Source organism: Thamnophis sirtalis, unplaced genomic scaffold (genome assembly GCF_051295495.1).
Source record: "Thamnophis sirtalis isolate CommonGarterSnake01/CBP01778 unplaced genomic scaffold, rThaSir2_p1.2 scaffold_12, whole genome shotgun sequence".
Taxonomy (NCBI): Eukaryota; Metazoa; Chordata; class Lepidosauria; order Squamata; family Natricidae; genus Thamnophis; species Thamnophis sirtalis.
The window spans coordinates 64,226,406-64,238,301 of record NW_028261392.1 but is presented as its reverse complement, the minus strand read 5'-3'; the positions used below and the strand labels follow the sequence as shown (position 1 = coordinate 64,238,301).

Here is an 11,896-nt window from a genome sequence, read left to right as displayed (position 1 = left end):
TTCTTCTCTCCTTTCTTCCCTCCTTCCTTTCCTCCTTTCTTCTCTCCTCTCCTTCCTTCCCTCCTTCCTTCCCTCCTTCCCTCCCTCCTTCCCTCCCTCCTTCCTACCCCCTTTCTTCTCTTTCTTCTCTCCTTCCTTCTTTCCTCCTCTCCTTTCCCTTCTCTCCTTCCCCTTCCTCCCCTTTAACCTTCCCCTCTTCTTCCCATTCCTCCCCTCTTTCCTACTTTTACATTCCCTCCCATTCTTCCTCTGCCTTTCCCTTTCTCCTATTCCTCTCCTTTCTCCTCTCCTTCCTGTCTTTCCTTCTGCTCCTCCCTCCATCCACTCTAACCGTTGTTGTGTTTACATATTCTCCTCTTCAGAGGATGACCTGGTTCTCTTTTTCTTTTCTTTTTTCCCCTTATTTGAAAGTTATATAAAAAAGGCAAGATTTACAAAATACAAGATGCAAACATAGATAAAGCTCTTTACATATTTTCATCTCCCATTGCTCATCTCGCCTTACCTAGTATGAAACTAGGTTGCTAATTTCCATTTTAATTTAAGATCTCTATTATCCTGTATTATCCATTAAAACCAATTCCCCTAATAAAGAAGAATCACAACAGTTCTCCAGTGCTGGATAGAAGCTGGATATTATAAATACTATAAATATATAGTATATATTTAAGTGATGTCTAATAATCTACTCAAGGACCTTGGCCAACAGTTCTGTAAATCCTGGGTCATTTTTCTTCTTTCAAACACAGGAACTTTTGCTGCAAGCTGGGAGTTTTCCAGGAATCCACACAGATTTGTTAATATGACTTCTGCTTGTTTCTTTCATGCACAAAATCATCCTGAGTCATCCTGAAACTTGAATTCATTTACATCAGCTTCCCTTCTCTAATCTGAATCACAGCTCTTTCCTACTGCTAAGAGCCCTTCGATGGCCAGTTACGGCTTTGAGGGATCCTTAGAGGTCTCTGAACGTGGTTGTTGAAGACTTTTCCTTATCCAAACTAGGTATAACATCATCAATGCTAGTCCTGATGACTAGGACTGATGATGTTCGCTAGTTTGGGTAATGAATATAGAGCTGGATGATGCAGTGGTTAGAGTGCAGTACTGCAGGCTACTTCAGCCGACTGCTAGCTGCAGTTCAGCAGATCAAATCTCACCAGGCTCAAGGTTGACTGAGCCTTCTGAGGTGAGTACATTGATTCAAAAGAGGAAATTATTTATTTCCTCTTTGCTGATCAATGGTTTAAAAACTCTGCTCAGTTGCTACGCCTGACAATTTTGGTTTCTATTTTTTAAATACAGGATCTACGTGTTCTGTTGTGCATGAGGGGTAGCAAATTGACCAGGGTTTCTGTAAACAAAATCCATTTCGTTTTTTTTAAAAAAAACCAACCATTTCATCTAAAATTGTCCACTCTCCCTGATAACCTAGGGATTAAAATGTCGTCCTTCCAATTTACAGCTGTGAAATGGAAACTATCCGTGGGAAGCTTTGTATGCAAAACATGTACTTTATTACTAAGCCGTGGTTCTTCTCCCAAAGGGGGAATCATGATCCAGTCGATCTAAATGATGCTTCATTTTCCTGAAGTAGTAACTGAAGTGTATTTACATGGTACTGGTAACCAGGTGGATCTTCTTATTTAGACATAAACAGAGAGCCTAGGTGTGCCTTCTTTCATTGTTCAGACCTGCCCTGTTAGCTAATTATTTTTAACACCCATTCATTTACTCCTTTTTCTTCTATTTATACATTCCTTTGTTTGTGCGTTGAAGGCTGCACCCTTTTCACTCTGCCGCGGAGAAAGCAGGTGTGCGTGCAAGACTTGCAAAAATGAAAAAAAACGAAGCACGTATGAAATAGGTCACATATCGCTTGCATTGGAATTTATGAGACCGTGGGTATATCTGCCTTACAGCCCCATTCTACTATTGGTCCAACCAAAAGCAGATAGCATAGATACAAAAAAAAAAAAAAATCAAAATGTGGGGTGAAAAAAATCAAGATGTGGGGTGGGCCCTGTCAGGCACAAGTAACCAGAAACAGGAGTTGAATTCGAAGCACTAAAGGTTTTTTTTTACCTGCTACCTATACACAAGTATCTGATCTACTAATGGTCAAGCAAAATTGGACTAGATAAGGATCAGCAGAATTCCTGGAGCAGGACGGGATCTGGATTTGGGTGCTTTGTGGTTCAGTGACTCCAAACTAATGACACATTTAATCCTACCATTGGACTAAGCCTGCTCATTTCCTACAGGCTTGTAGCCCACGATACTTGCAATCTCAGTAAAACGAGTTAGTAACCAGGGCTTGAGGAACATGGTAGCATGCTCAATTCAACCTTTATTGTCAGTGCACAACATGGGTACAATGAGATTGGCTAAGCCTCCCTTAGTGCACCCCAGGGGTGGGATTCAAATAATTTAACAACCGGTCCTCTGCCCTAATGACCAGCTGGGTAGGCGTGGCTTGTTGGTCTTGTGACTGGGTGGGCGTGGCCAACTCAACGTCACTCAGGTCGATGGGCGCTTCGCCTTAGCTGTTACAATGTGAGAAGGGTTAACCGGAGAGGCAGTTTCTGTAAGCAGGGCAATAAAGATTAAGATAGAAACAACCCCAGAATGTTTCCTTCCTGCCTTCCTTACAGGATTAGCCCTGTAAAGTGGGGAAAAACAAAAGGAGATTTCTTCCAACAATCGGTTCTCTCAACTACTTAGAAAGTTACCAACCGGTTCTCTCGAATAGGTGCGAGAAACCGTAAGATTTTGAAAACACAGACTTTTTTGCAACCCAGTTTCATTTCCTGGGTAGTCTTATCTCAAACAAAAGAATGATCCTCTTCCTTAAAATAAAAGCCATTGCTTTTTGATTCAGTGCCCATATATATTTATTATTGAACTGGCTGAATCCCACCACTGGTGCACCCCCACAGCATAAATACATACCACAGTGAAAGAAAGGAAATCCCTAACCCAATAAATCATGTTAACAATGCACAATTGATTGAGCCGAGGTGGCTCAGTGGTTAGGTTGCAGTACTGCAGGCCACTTCAGCTCACTGTGATCTGCAGTTCAGCGGTTCAAATCTCACCGGCTCAAGGTCGACTCAGCCTTCCATCCTTCCGAGGTGGGTGAAATGAGGACCCAGACTGTGGGGGCGATATGCTGACTCTGTAAACCGCTTAGAGAGGGCTGAAAGCCCTATGAAGCGGTATAGAAGTCTAATAAATAAATAAATAAATCCTCTATACATATATGTGGGTAACATTATATTACAATATATTGTAATACACATATTAGATTACTGTCAGCACCTCTCCATTTAATAATCAGGAAAGAAAACCACGAGACTCCATTTGTGGAAAATCAAATGTACTTTTACTAATTAAAAATGGTTAGAGAGCGATTGCATAGCGAAGTCTGGTTAATTAGGCGCGAAAGCAGTTGATATATAGAATAGCCCATTCCACACCCCCTGGCATCATAGGCCTAGTCCAATCATAAGTCCTTCAAGTGTCAGGTGTGAGATAACTTCAAAAGGCATCACGAAGATGGAATGTCGGTGCCGTTAGTCCAGGCGGGAAACCCCCACGCATGCGTAGTCTGTCCATCCAAAGACCTCCAGAACATTCCTCCAGCACAACGAGTAACCCCACCCAAAATACCATGCCCTCCCTCCCCGTTTCAATGGCAGCTGAAGCAACAGCAAAGCAGAAGCTGACAATTACTTTGTAAGCCCTTCATTGCTGGGCCGCTGAGGGGTAAACGCCAATTAGTTCATGGTGAAGTCACCAAGCTTTCCAAACATTACACTTTTATTATTATCTGGCTGATATGAAGCAAGCAAAATTGCTCTCCTATAGACCCCATTCATAGTCATAAAATCTGACCTTCTTGAATCCCAGCAGCTTCTGAGACTCTGGAGGTTCCCAGCACCAACTATTGTTGCACTGCTGGAAATAAAGGCCTAATTTATTATTACAACTTGATACGTTCAGATGAAAAAGCGGAACAATAGCTAACCTTGTAATGAATCGCGGGTCATTTGCATGGCTGCTGGCTGCATTTGGTTCCATGGTTTCCACATTTGTTTTTGCTTCTTGTTACATCATGTAGGCTGCTCAACAAATTTGCAGCCTGGATGGATAAGACCAAATAATTTGCCTTCTCAGTTGTTGTTTTTTTATTTTTTATGCTGATCTTAGTTTTGCCTTCCTTTCTTCCTTATTTGATGTGTGGGCACTTCTCCTTTTCACTCCTATCGTCTCTTTCAATTGATTTAAATGAGTCCCATTTACAAAAAATGCCAAGTTGTTTCCTTCCTGAATTGTATTTATTCTGTGATAGATTTCTTGCTGAAGAGAGATGTGGGATCTTCTTACTAATTGTAGAAGCAGGGTTTTTTGAGACTACGTTTTACAGAACTTGAGGGTTTCAAGAGAAATGGAGTTGTGTGAGAAATTAAAGTCAATGAAAAGTCAACTGGAATGCATCCAATTTTCTATCTCTGGAGCTTTGCTTCTACGTTATGAGTTAAGGCAGTGGTTCCCAAACTTGGCAACTCTACATGGGGCTGCCCTTGAAGAGTAATCGGCGACTTCAGCTAGTCCAGAATGCGGCCGCGCGAGCGATTGTGGGTGCACCTCGTTTCACCCACATAACACCTATCCTCCGCGAGCTGCACTGGCTACCTGTCGATCTCCGGGTGCGCTTCAAGGCGCTACTTGTCACCTACAAAGCCCTCCATGGTAGTGGATCTGGGTACTTGAGAGACCGCCTACTGCCAATTACCTCCACTCGACCAATTAGATCGCATAGATTAGGCCTCCTCCGAGTTCCATCTGCCGGTCAATGTCGACTGGCAACTACGCGGAGGAGAGCCTTCTCGGTGGCAGCTCCGACCCTATGGAACGATCTCCCCGTGGAGATTCGTACCCTCACCACCCTCCAGACCTTCCGCATAGCCCTTAAAACCTGGCTGTCCCATCAGGCCTGGGGTTAAAGACCCCAACCCACCCGAATTGTATGAATGTTGTGCTTTTAATGATGTACTGTCTTATGTGTTAATTTGTTTATCCTCCCTTCCTTCCGAATTGTGAGCTGCCCCGAGTCCCCCCAGGGAAAAGGGCGGCATATAAATAAACTACTCAATACTCAATACTCAATACTCAACTTTAAGATTTGTGGACTTCAACTCCCAGAATTCTAGAGAGAGCAGAGCTGGCTGGAGAATTCTGAAGTCCACAAGTCTTAAAGTTGCCAAGTTTGGGAACCACTGAGTTACGGGAAATTAAAAAAATAATAATTTACGTTTTATTTTATTTTTTAAAACTGATAGGTTCCACAGCCTGAAAAAGTTTGAAAAGCTCTGGTCAACTTCCTATTGCTGAAGAAGCTTTGCTTATTAATTAAGAGTTCTGGGAATTTGTTTAAAAAAAAACCCAAAGACTGAAAAAGTTTGAAAACTATCAATCTACAGTAGTATAAAGAACAATAACAATAAACTATCATTTGGTGAAGTGATAATGCTTCATTTCACAGGGCATTTAAAATCTAATCACAATGGATTTGACACTTAAAGAAAATGTTGGTTGCTGCATTTTGAATTGTTGATCACTTTTAAGCATATAGACTAGAGTTTCCTTTGAGATGAATCTTAAATGTTTTCCATCTAAGCCTAAGGGAGAAGTCTTCAATTTCCACATTCCTCCTTTAACTTCCTCTACTTCTATTCCTTCCACAGAAATTAATAGATGACAATCCTAGACAGTCTCTTTTATCCCAGAAAACCATGGTGTGCCCACAAAGCAGAATTACAAATGAGAATTGAATTGTGGTTGGTAATCCTGGCTTTTGGCTAATCACACCTTGCCAATCATTCTTTCTCAGATATATTTGTTAACCAGCAAAATGATTTGCTGCCAAACCAGGGAAGTAGGATTAGGATTAGGATTAGGATTTGATTTGATTTATATGCCGCCCTTTTCCCCGAAGGGGACTCAGGGCGGCTCACAATTCGGTCAGGGAAGAGGGTACAGACAGGGGATAAAAAGACGAAACATAACAATACACCATTTAAAAACACACAACAACCATACCATTCGAGGAGGGGGGCAAAAGCTCTTTAGCCCCAGGCCTGTCGGAACAGCCAGGTTTTAAGGGCTTTGCGGAAGGCCTGGAGGGTGGTGAGGATTCGAAACTCCACAGGGAGTTCGTTCCAGAGGGTCGGAGCAGCCACAGAGAAGGCTCTCCTCCGGGTAGTCGCCAGTCGGCATTGGCCGGCGGATGGAATTCGGAGGAGGCCTAATCTGTGGGATCTAATCGGTCTAGTGGAGGTGATTGGCAGCAGGCGGTCTCTCAAGTACCCAGGTCCAATACCATGAAGGGCTTTATAAGTGACGACTAGTGCCTTGAAGCGTATCCAAAGACCAATAGGCAGCCAGTGCAGCTCGCGGAGGATAGGTGTTACGTGGGTGAACCGAGGTGCACCCACGATCGCTCGCGCGGTTGCATTCTGGACAAGCTGAAGTCTCCGAATGCTCTTCAAGGGCTGTCCCATGTAGAGCACGTTGCAGTAGTCCAGTAGCATCAGAAAAGGATACAAATAGCAAAGGACACTCTGCAGCACTCCTAGATGCTGTTGAACTACATCTTCCAGCAACTGTGACCTTCTAGATATGCTAAACAACTACTGTGGTATTAACGAGGAAAGGAATTTCAGATTATGAGCAATCCTGGGAAAATTTGGTTCTGGAGAGCAATATGTACATTTTCAAAATAAATCACATGGGTACGCCAAATAAATAATAATAGTCTCAAGGGATCAAAAATTAAGAGTAACAGGAGCCTTGATGCCTTCAACATGAGTTTGAGAATCATAAATATCCTCTGGATTTCTAAACTTGAGGTCAACGTGCATTTCCTGGCATCTCTCTCTGAAATACAGATTGACAGGAAGGCAATTTATATCCAGAATGTACCAACAAGAACAGGGCCTCTGCTCACCAGTGTATGCTCAACTTCCCTCTAACTTCTCTGACATTTTTCCACACAAGTTTAAATGTGTTGCTTGAGCCAAATATCAGTGTTTTGCGTCAGCCAAGCATCTGCCACTGCAAGCTTCATTCATTAAAGCCACTCATGTGTACAGTCCCACAATTGAGAATAATATATATCAGGGAGCTAATCGGTTTTTTATTATTAATGTGTAACTTGGTGACACAAGCAACATCACACTGTGGAATTTAAACAGCCTTCCTAAACGGCTTCCCCAAGAAAAAATCTGCAAGTCTCTGCCACTTTTTAAAATAATGCTAAGGGTGTCACCAGCCTCCTCCCGCCGTGCTTGAGTTCCGCGCTATTATTGTAATACAGTAATAAGGTATTTTATTAGGTTAATTCTGGAGAAGAAGGGAAAAAAATCAGAATTCTGAATTTCCAAGATTCAATATAATTCAGGATTTCACTGGATACCCCTTAATGAATAAATGGAATGAGTCATGTTGTGTACTTTTGATTTTTTTTTGTAATTATAGACTGCTGAAAAATATTGATAAAAGTCAAAGAGCAATAAAAATCCATGGGAAAATATCTATGTCTAAGTTCCCAAGCTTTCAAAGAGTTCCGTCAAATAATCTCTTACCTAATTCTTTGAAAGAGATATCCCATCTCTCACAGTTACTTACAATAGCAATAGCAATAGCAATAGCAATAGCAGTTAGACTTATATACCGCTTCCTAGGGCTTTCAGCCCTCTTTCAGCATATTGCCACCTACAACAATCCGTGTCCTCATTTTACCCACCTCGGAAGGATGGAAAGCTGAGTCAACCCTGAGCCGGTGAGATTTGAACAGCCGAACTGCAGAACTGCAGTCAGCTGAAGTAGCCTGCAGTGCTGCATTTAACCACTGCGCCACCTCGGCTCTTAAGATGAAGAAGAGTTAAAATACTGGAACAGACTCCACAACATCCAGTAGTTATGAATAGCCTGGGCCGCAGTCTTTAATGTCTTTCATTCTTACTGAAGAATGATGGGCTTTTGTAATTATTTGTTATTATACAAATAGATCCCTATAAAGACCCAGTAAAGACAGTAAAGTAGATCTCAGTAAAGGCCATACATTAGCCAGATAGTGGATTTTGTGTCTCATACAGATCCCACATAGATCTGAACCAGTGGTGGGATTCAGCCAGTTTGCACCTATTTGGGAGAACCAGTTGGTAATTTTCTAAGCAGTTGGGAGAACCGGTTGTTGGAAGAAAACTCCTTTTGTTTTTTTCCACTTTACAGGGCTAATCCTGTAAGGAAGGCAGGAAGGAAGGAAACATTCTGGTGTTGTTTCTAGTCTAATCTTTATTGCCCTGCTTACAGAAACTGCCTCTCCGGTTAACCCTTATTACATTGTAACAGCTAAGGCGAAGCGCCCATCGACCTGAGTGACATTGAGTTGGCCACACCCACCCAGTCACAAGACCACCAAGCCCCACCTACCCAGATGGTCATTAGGGTAGAGGACCGGTTGTTAAATTATTTGAATCCCACCACTGATCTGAACCCATAGTAATTACTGTACAAATTGTAAAATTAAGGACCCTCCATTTCATTTGAGTCCGTATATTCAGTACCTGTGGTGAAGTCTAAAGGTTCTGAAAAATTCACATGTTCTTTGTGTTTAGACAGCATAAGGTGGAGAAGAGCTAAAAGGATTTCATTCCAGCCTTCTTAAACTTTCTTAAACCGTCGACCTATTGTATGCTGAAACATCAGTTCTTTTTTTAGAAAATTAATCCAGCCCATGGCTCCAAACGGTTTGTTTTCATTTACTAAGCAAGTAGAAAACAGAGTTCTATTTTCTGATTCTGTTTCTGTTTAATGACTAAATCTGATTAGCTGTGGAGTAACTGGGAGATAATGATATTTATCTACAGTGCTCCATAATTATCCCTTGGTAGTCTGCACATTCTGAATGTTCGTACAATGATGCGTAAATATACGATTTATACACAAGACAAACTTTTGAAACACATTAACTAGGGAGGAAGTCCCACTGTACTAACAAACATTATATTTCTGCCACTGCGGCAAGATTGATCCGGCTGGTGGAATTAGGTAGAGAGCCTAAAAATTAGGGAAATTGCAACATTAAGAGGAGAAGACATGAGAAAGCCTATCAACTGTTCAGTTCTAAAATTTGCAAGGGAATGTTCTTATAATGTATCTTGGCAGGAAAAACCTCAATATTGCTAAATCAGTGAGATATATGAAGGAAAGATAGAGTAGTTAGACAACTACATTACAAATTTGTTGTTTGTTGTTTGTTTGTTTGTTTGTTTATTATATTTATATGCCGCCCTTTTCCCCCCGAAGGGGACTCAGGGCGGCTCACAACTCAAACCAGGGAAGGGGGATACAGACAAAAATTAAAAACGACACATAACAATGCATAATTTAAAACACACGACAGTCATACCATTCGAGACGGGGGCAACAGCTTTTTAGCCCCAGGCCTGTCGGAACAGCCAGGTTTTAAGGGCTTTGCGGAAGGCCTGGAGGGTGGTGAGGGTTCGAATCTCCACGGGGAGTTCGTTCCAGAGGGTCGGAGCAGCCACAGAGAAGGCTCTCCTCCGGGTAGTCGCCAGTCGACACTGGCCGGCGGATGGAATTCGGAGGAGGCCTAATCTGTGGCATCTAATCGGTCTAGTGGAGGTAATTGGCAGGAGGCCTAGCAGGATAGGTAGCAGGAAATAAAGAACTTCAAAAGTTCCTAGTCAATCTTTTAAGCTAAGATCCTCCAGTTTGGGACCAAAAGGGTTGGTGTCTCAGCAGTATGCAACTGATGGTTTATGTAGGTCACTCAAATCTTTAACGTTTAACTTATCCAATGCTGTGTGGGTGATTTGATTTTGCTATCTCCCTACAGCAATGGAGGTTCTGTTAGAATTTTATTTTCTAAGAATGCTGAAAAGCTAACACAGGGGATTTTCCAAGGAAGCAATCAACCCCATTCTTATCACGTTTCTAGTACTCATGGTAAACAGTACAAAGTTCAAGAAAATCAGAACTAACACCAACCTCGGAACTGAATTAGGGAAATTGCAACATTCAGTTCAGGAGAGGAAATCACTCTTCCTCACGATTTCTTAGCTTCCCTAAAAATGAAGAATAGACTATGAAATAACACGTACCAGAGTGCATTAACACCCAGTGGGCTAACTTCTCTGTCTGTTAAATTAAGTCCCTGTGGAGCATACAGAAGACCGTCTGCTGATGTTGCCATGCAGAAAGAGAACGACACAGAGAAAAAGTGGGTGCTTTGTACCAAAACTCCAGTAATATTTCAGTAACTGGGGTCAAACAGAATAGCCACTGCAGAGTTAATGTGGTTCAGCCTTTGTTCATGTACAAAACTGAACATTATACTGTAATTCTCAAATATTTCCCAAATTTCCTGCAAATATCTCCCCCAGGGAAAGAATTACTTAGCAGCAACTCTTGCTTAAAAGAGATGTGTGAGGGGGGGGGGAGAAGTCTTGTTATTTTTTGAAACCACAAACGTACTTTGTTCAAATGTTGTGGCGTAACAGCAAATCCTTCTGCAATTTGCTTTTATGCATGAGCAATGTGGAAAGCAGCACTATCTTTCAAATGCCTTTTTTTTTTTTACAAAAACATTTTGGGGAATAATACGTGTGGTTAGTTGGCTTTCAAAAGGACACTTTTTGCTATATAATCTTGGTGAACTTAGATTTGATCTTTAATGCATCTCTGTCTCGGATAGCGAAATGTGAAGGATAAAGTTGTTTCAGTTAAAAGGATGGGAAGAGATATTACAGAATAACAGTTGAAAGGAATCTTGAGGGTTTTCTAGTCCAACTCTCTGCTCGAGCAGCATATCTTACATCACTTCAGACAAATAGTTGTCCAGCCTCTTCTTAAAAATCTCCAGTGATGGAGCATTCACAACTTCTGGAGGCAAATACATGTTTATTTCATGAACTGTTACATTTTAGAGCCAAATCTTTCTCACCCAAAGCAGCAATTGATGTCGTTATTGTCAATCGTTAATTCATCAGATTGCAAGCACATTGTGCAATTTATTTACCCAAGAGGCTAAATTGCCAGAGGTCTATTGCTTCCACATAAGAGCATCACAGCATTATTTTAAAGCAACGATGCCATTTAATGAAAAAGCTGTGGAGAAAAGAAAAAAGGGAGCAAGTTATCGAAACTGTTCATAATAGATTGTGGAGGAACCATTCTTTGAACAGATTTCCCACATCAAGCCCATTCTCCTAGGGTTGATGCTTCTGGTCCATAGAAAATGGCACAGCGAACTCTGCTCTCCACGGGTTTGTATAGGAGATACACTCATTCTACACCAGTAAACCAATTTTAGGCAACAACAACAGTTGGTCTATGATCCATAGGCCTATCTTGAGAAGTATCTGTGTCTTTGGCTTTAAGTTTTATCCATGTTATCTATCTTCATTGTGTAAAACACTTTCCCTTGCAGTAGATCCATAGACCTGTGAAATGTTGGTCTGTCCCTCACAGTGGTTCAGGGTTTGTGGCTAATCTCCAGAATACGAGAGAAGACTTTAAGTTAAGCTCTATTGGCCAAGTCATCTACTTTCATTACAGCGTGTGCCAATTCCAGAGTGCTCCCTGGCTAACTGGCAGGTTTGGGGAAATGCAGGAGCCACAGAGGACCCACTGGGGCACATAACCTAATTAGCATCCCATACCTAAAGCTTCTTGCCTATTTCTAGTTGTTTCTAAAGCTAGCTTCAGAAATCCGTGATTGATCCTTTTTTGCTCCTTGCCATCTCATTTCTGCAGTGGATGCAAGGTTATCTGATCGGCTCTGTAAGGAGTAGTCTGCATCACC

At 41.8% G+C, this 11,896-nt stretch overlaps 1 long non-coding RNA gene across 1 annotated transcript in view; it reads right to left on the bottom strand.

Annotated features, from left to right (window-relative positions):
- LOC148043390 (uncharacterized) overlaps positions 1-11,896 on the bottom strand; it is a 303,113-nt gene that overhangs the window by 145,221 nt on the left and 145,996 nt on the right. The gene's annotated exons all lie outside the window — the stretch shown is intronic.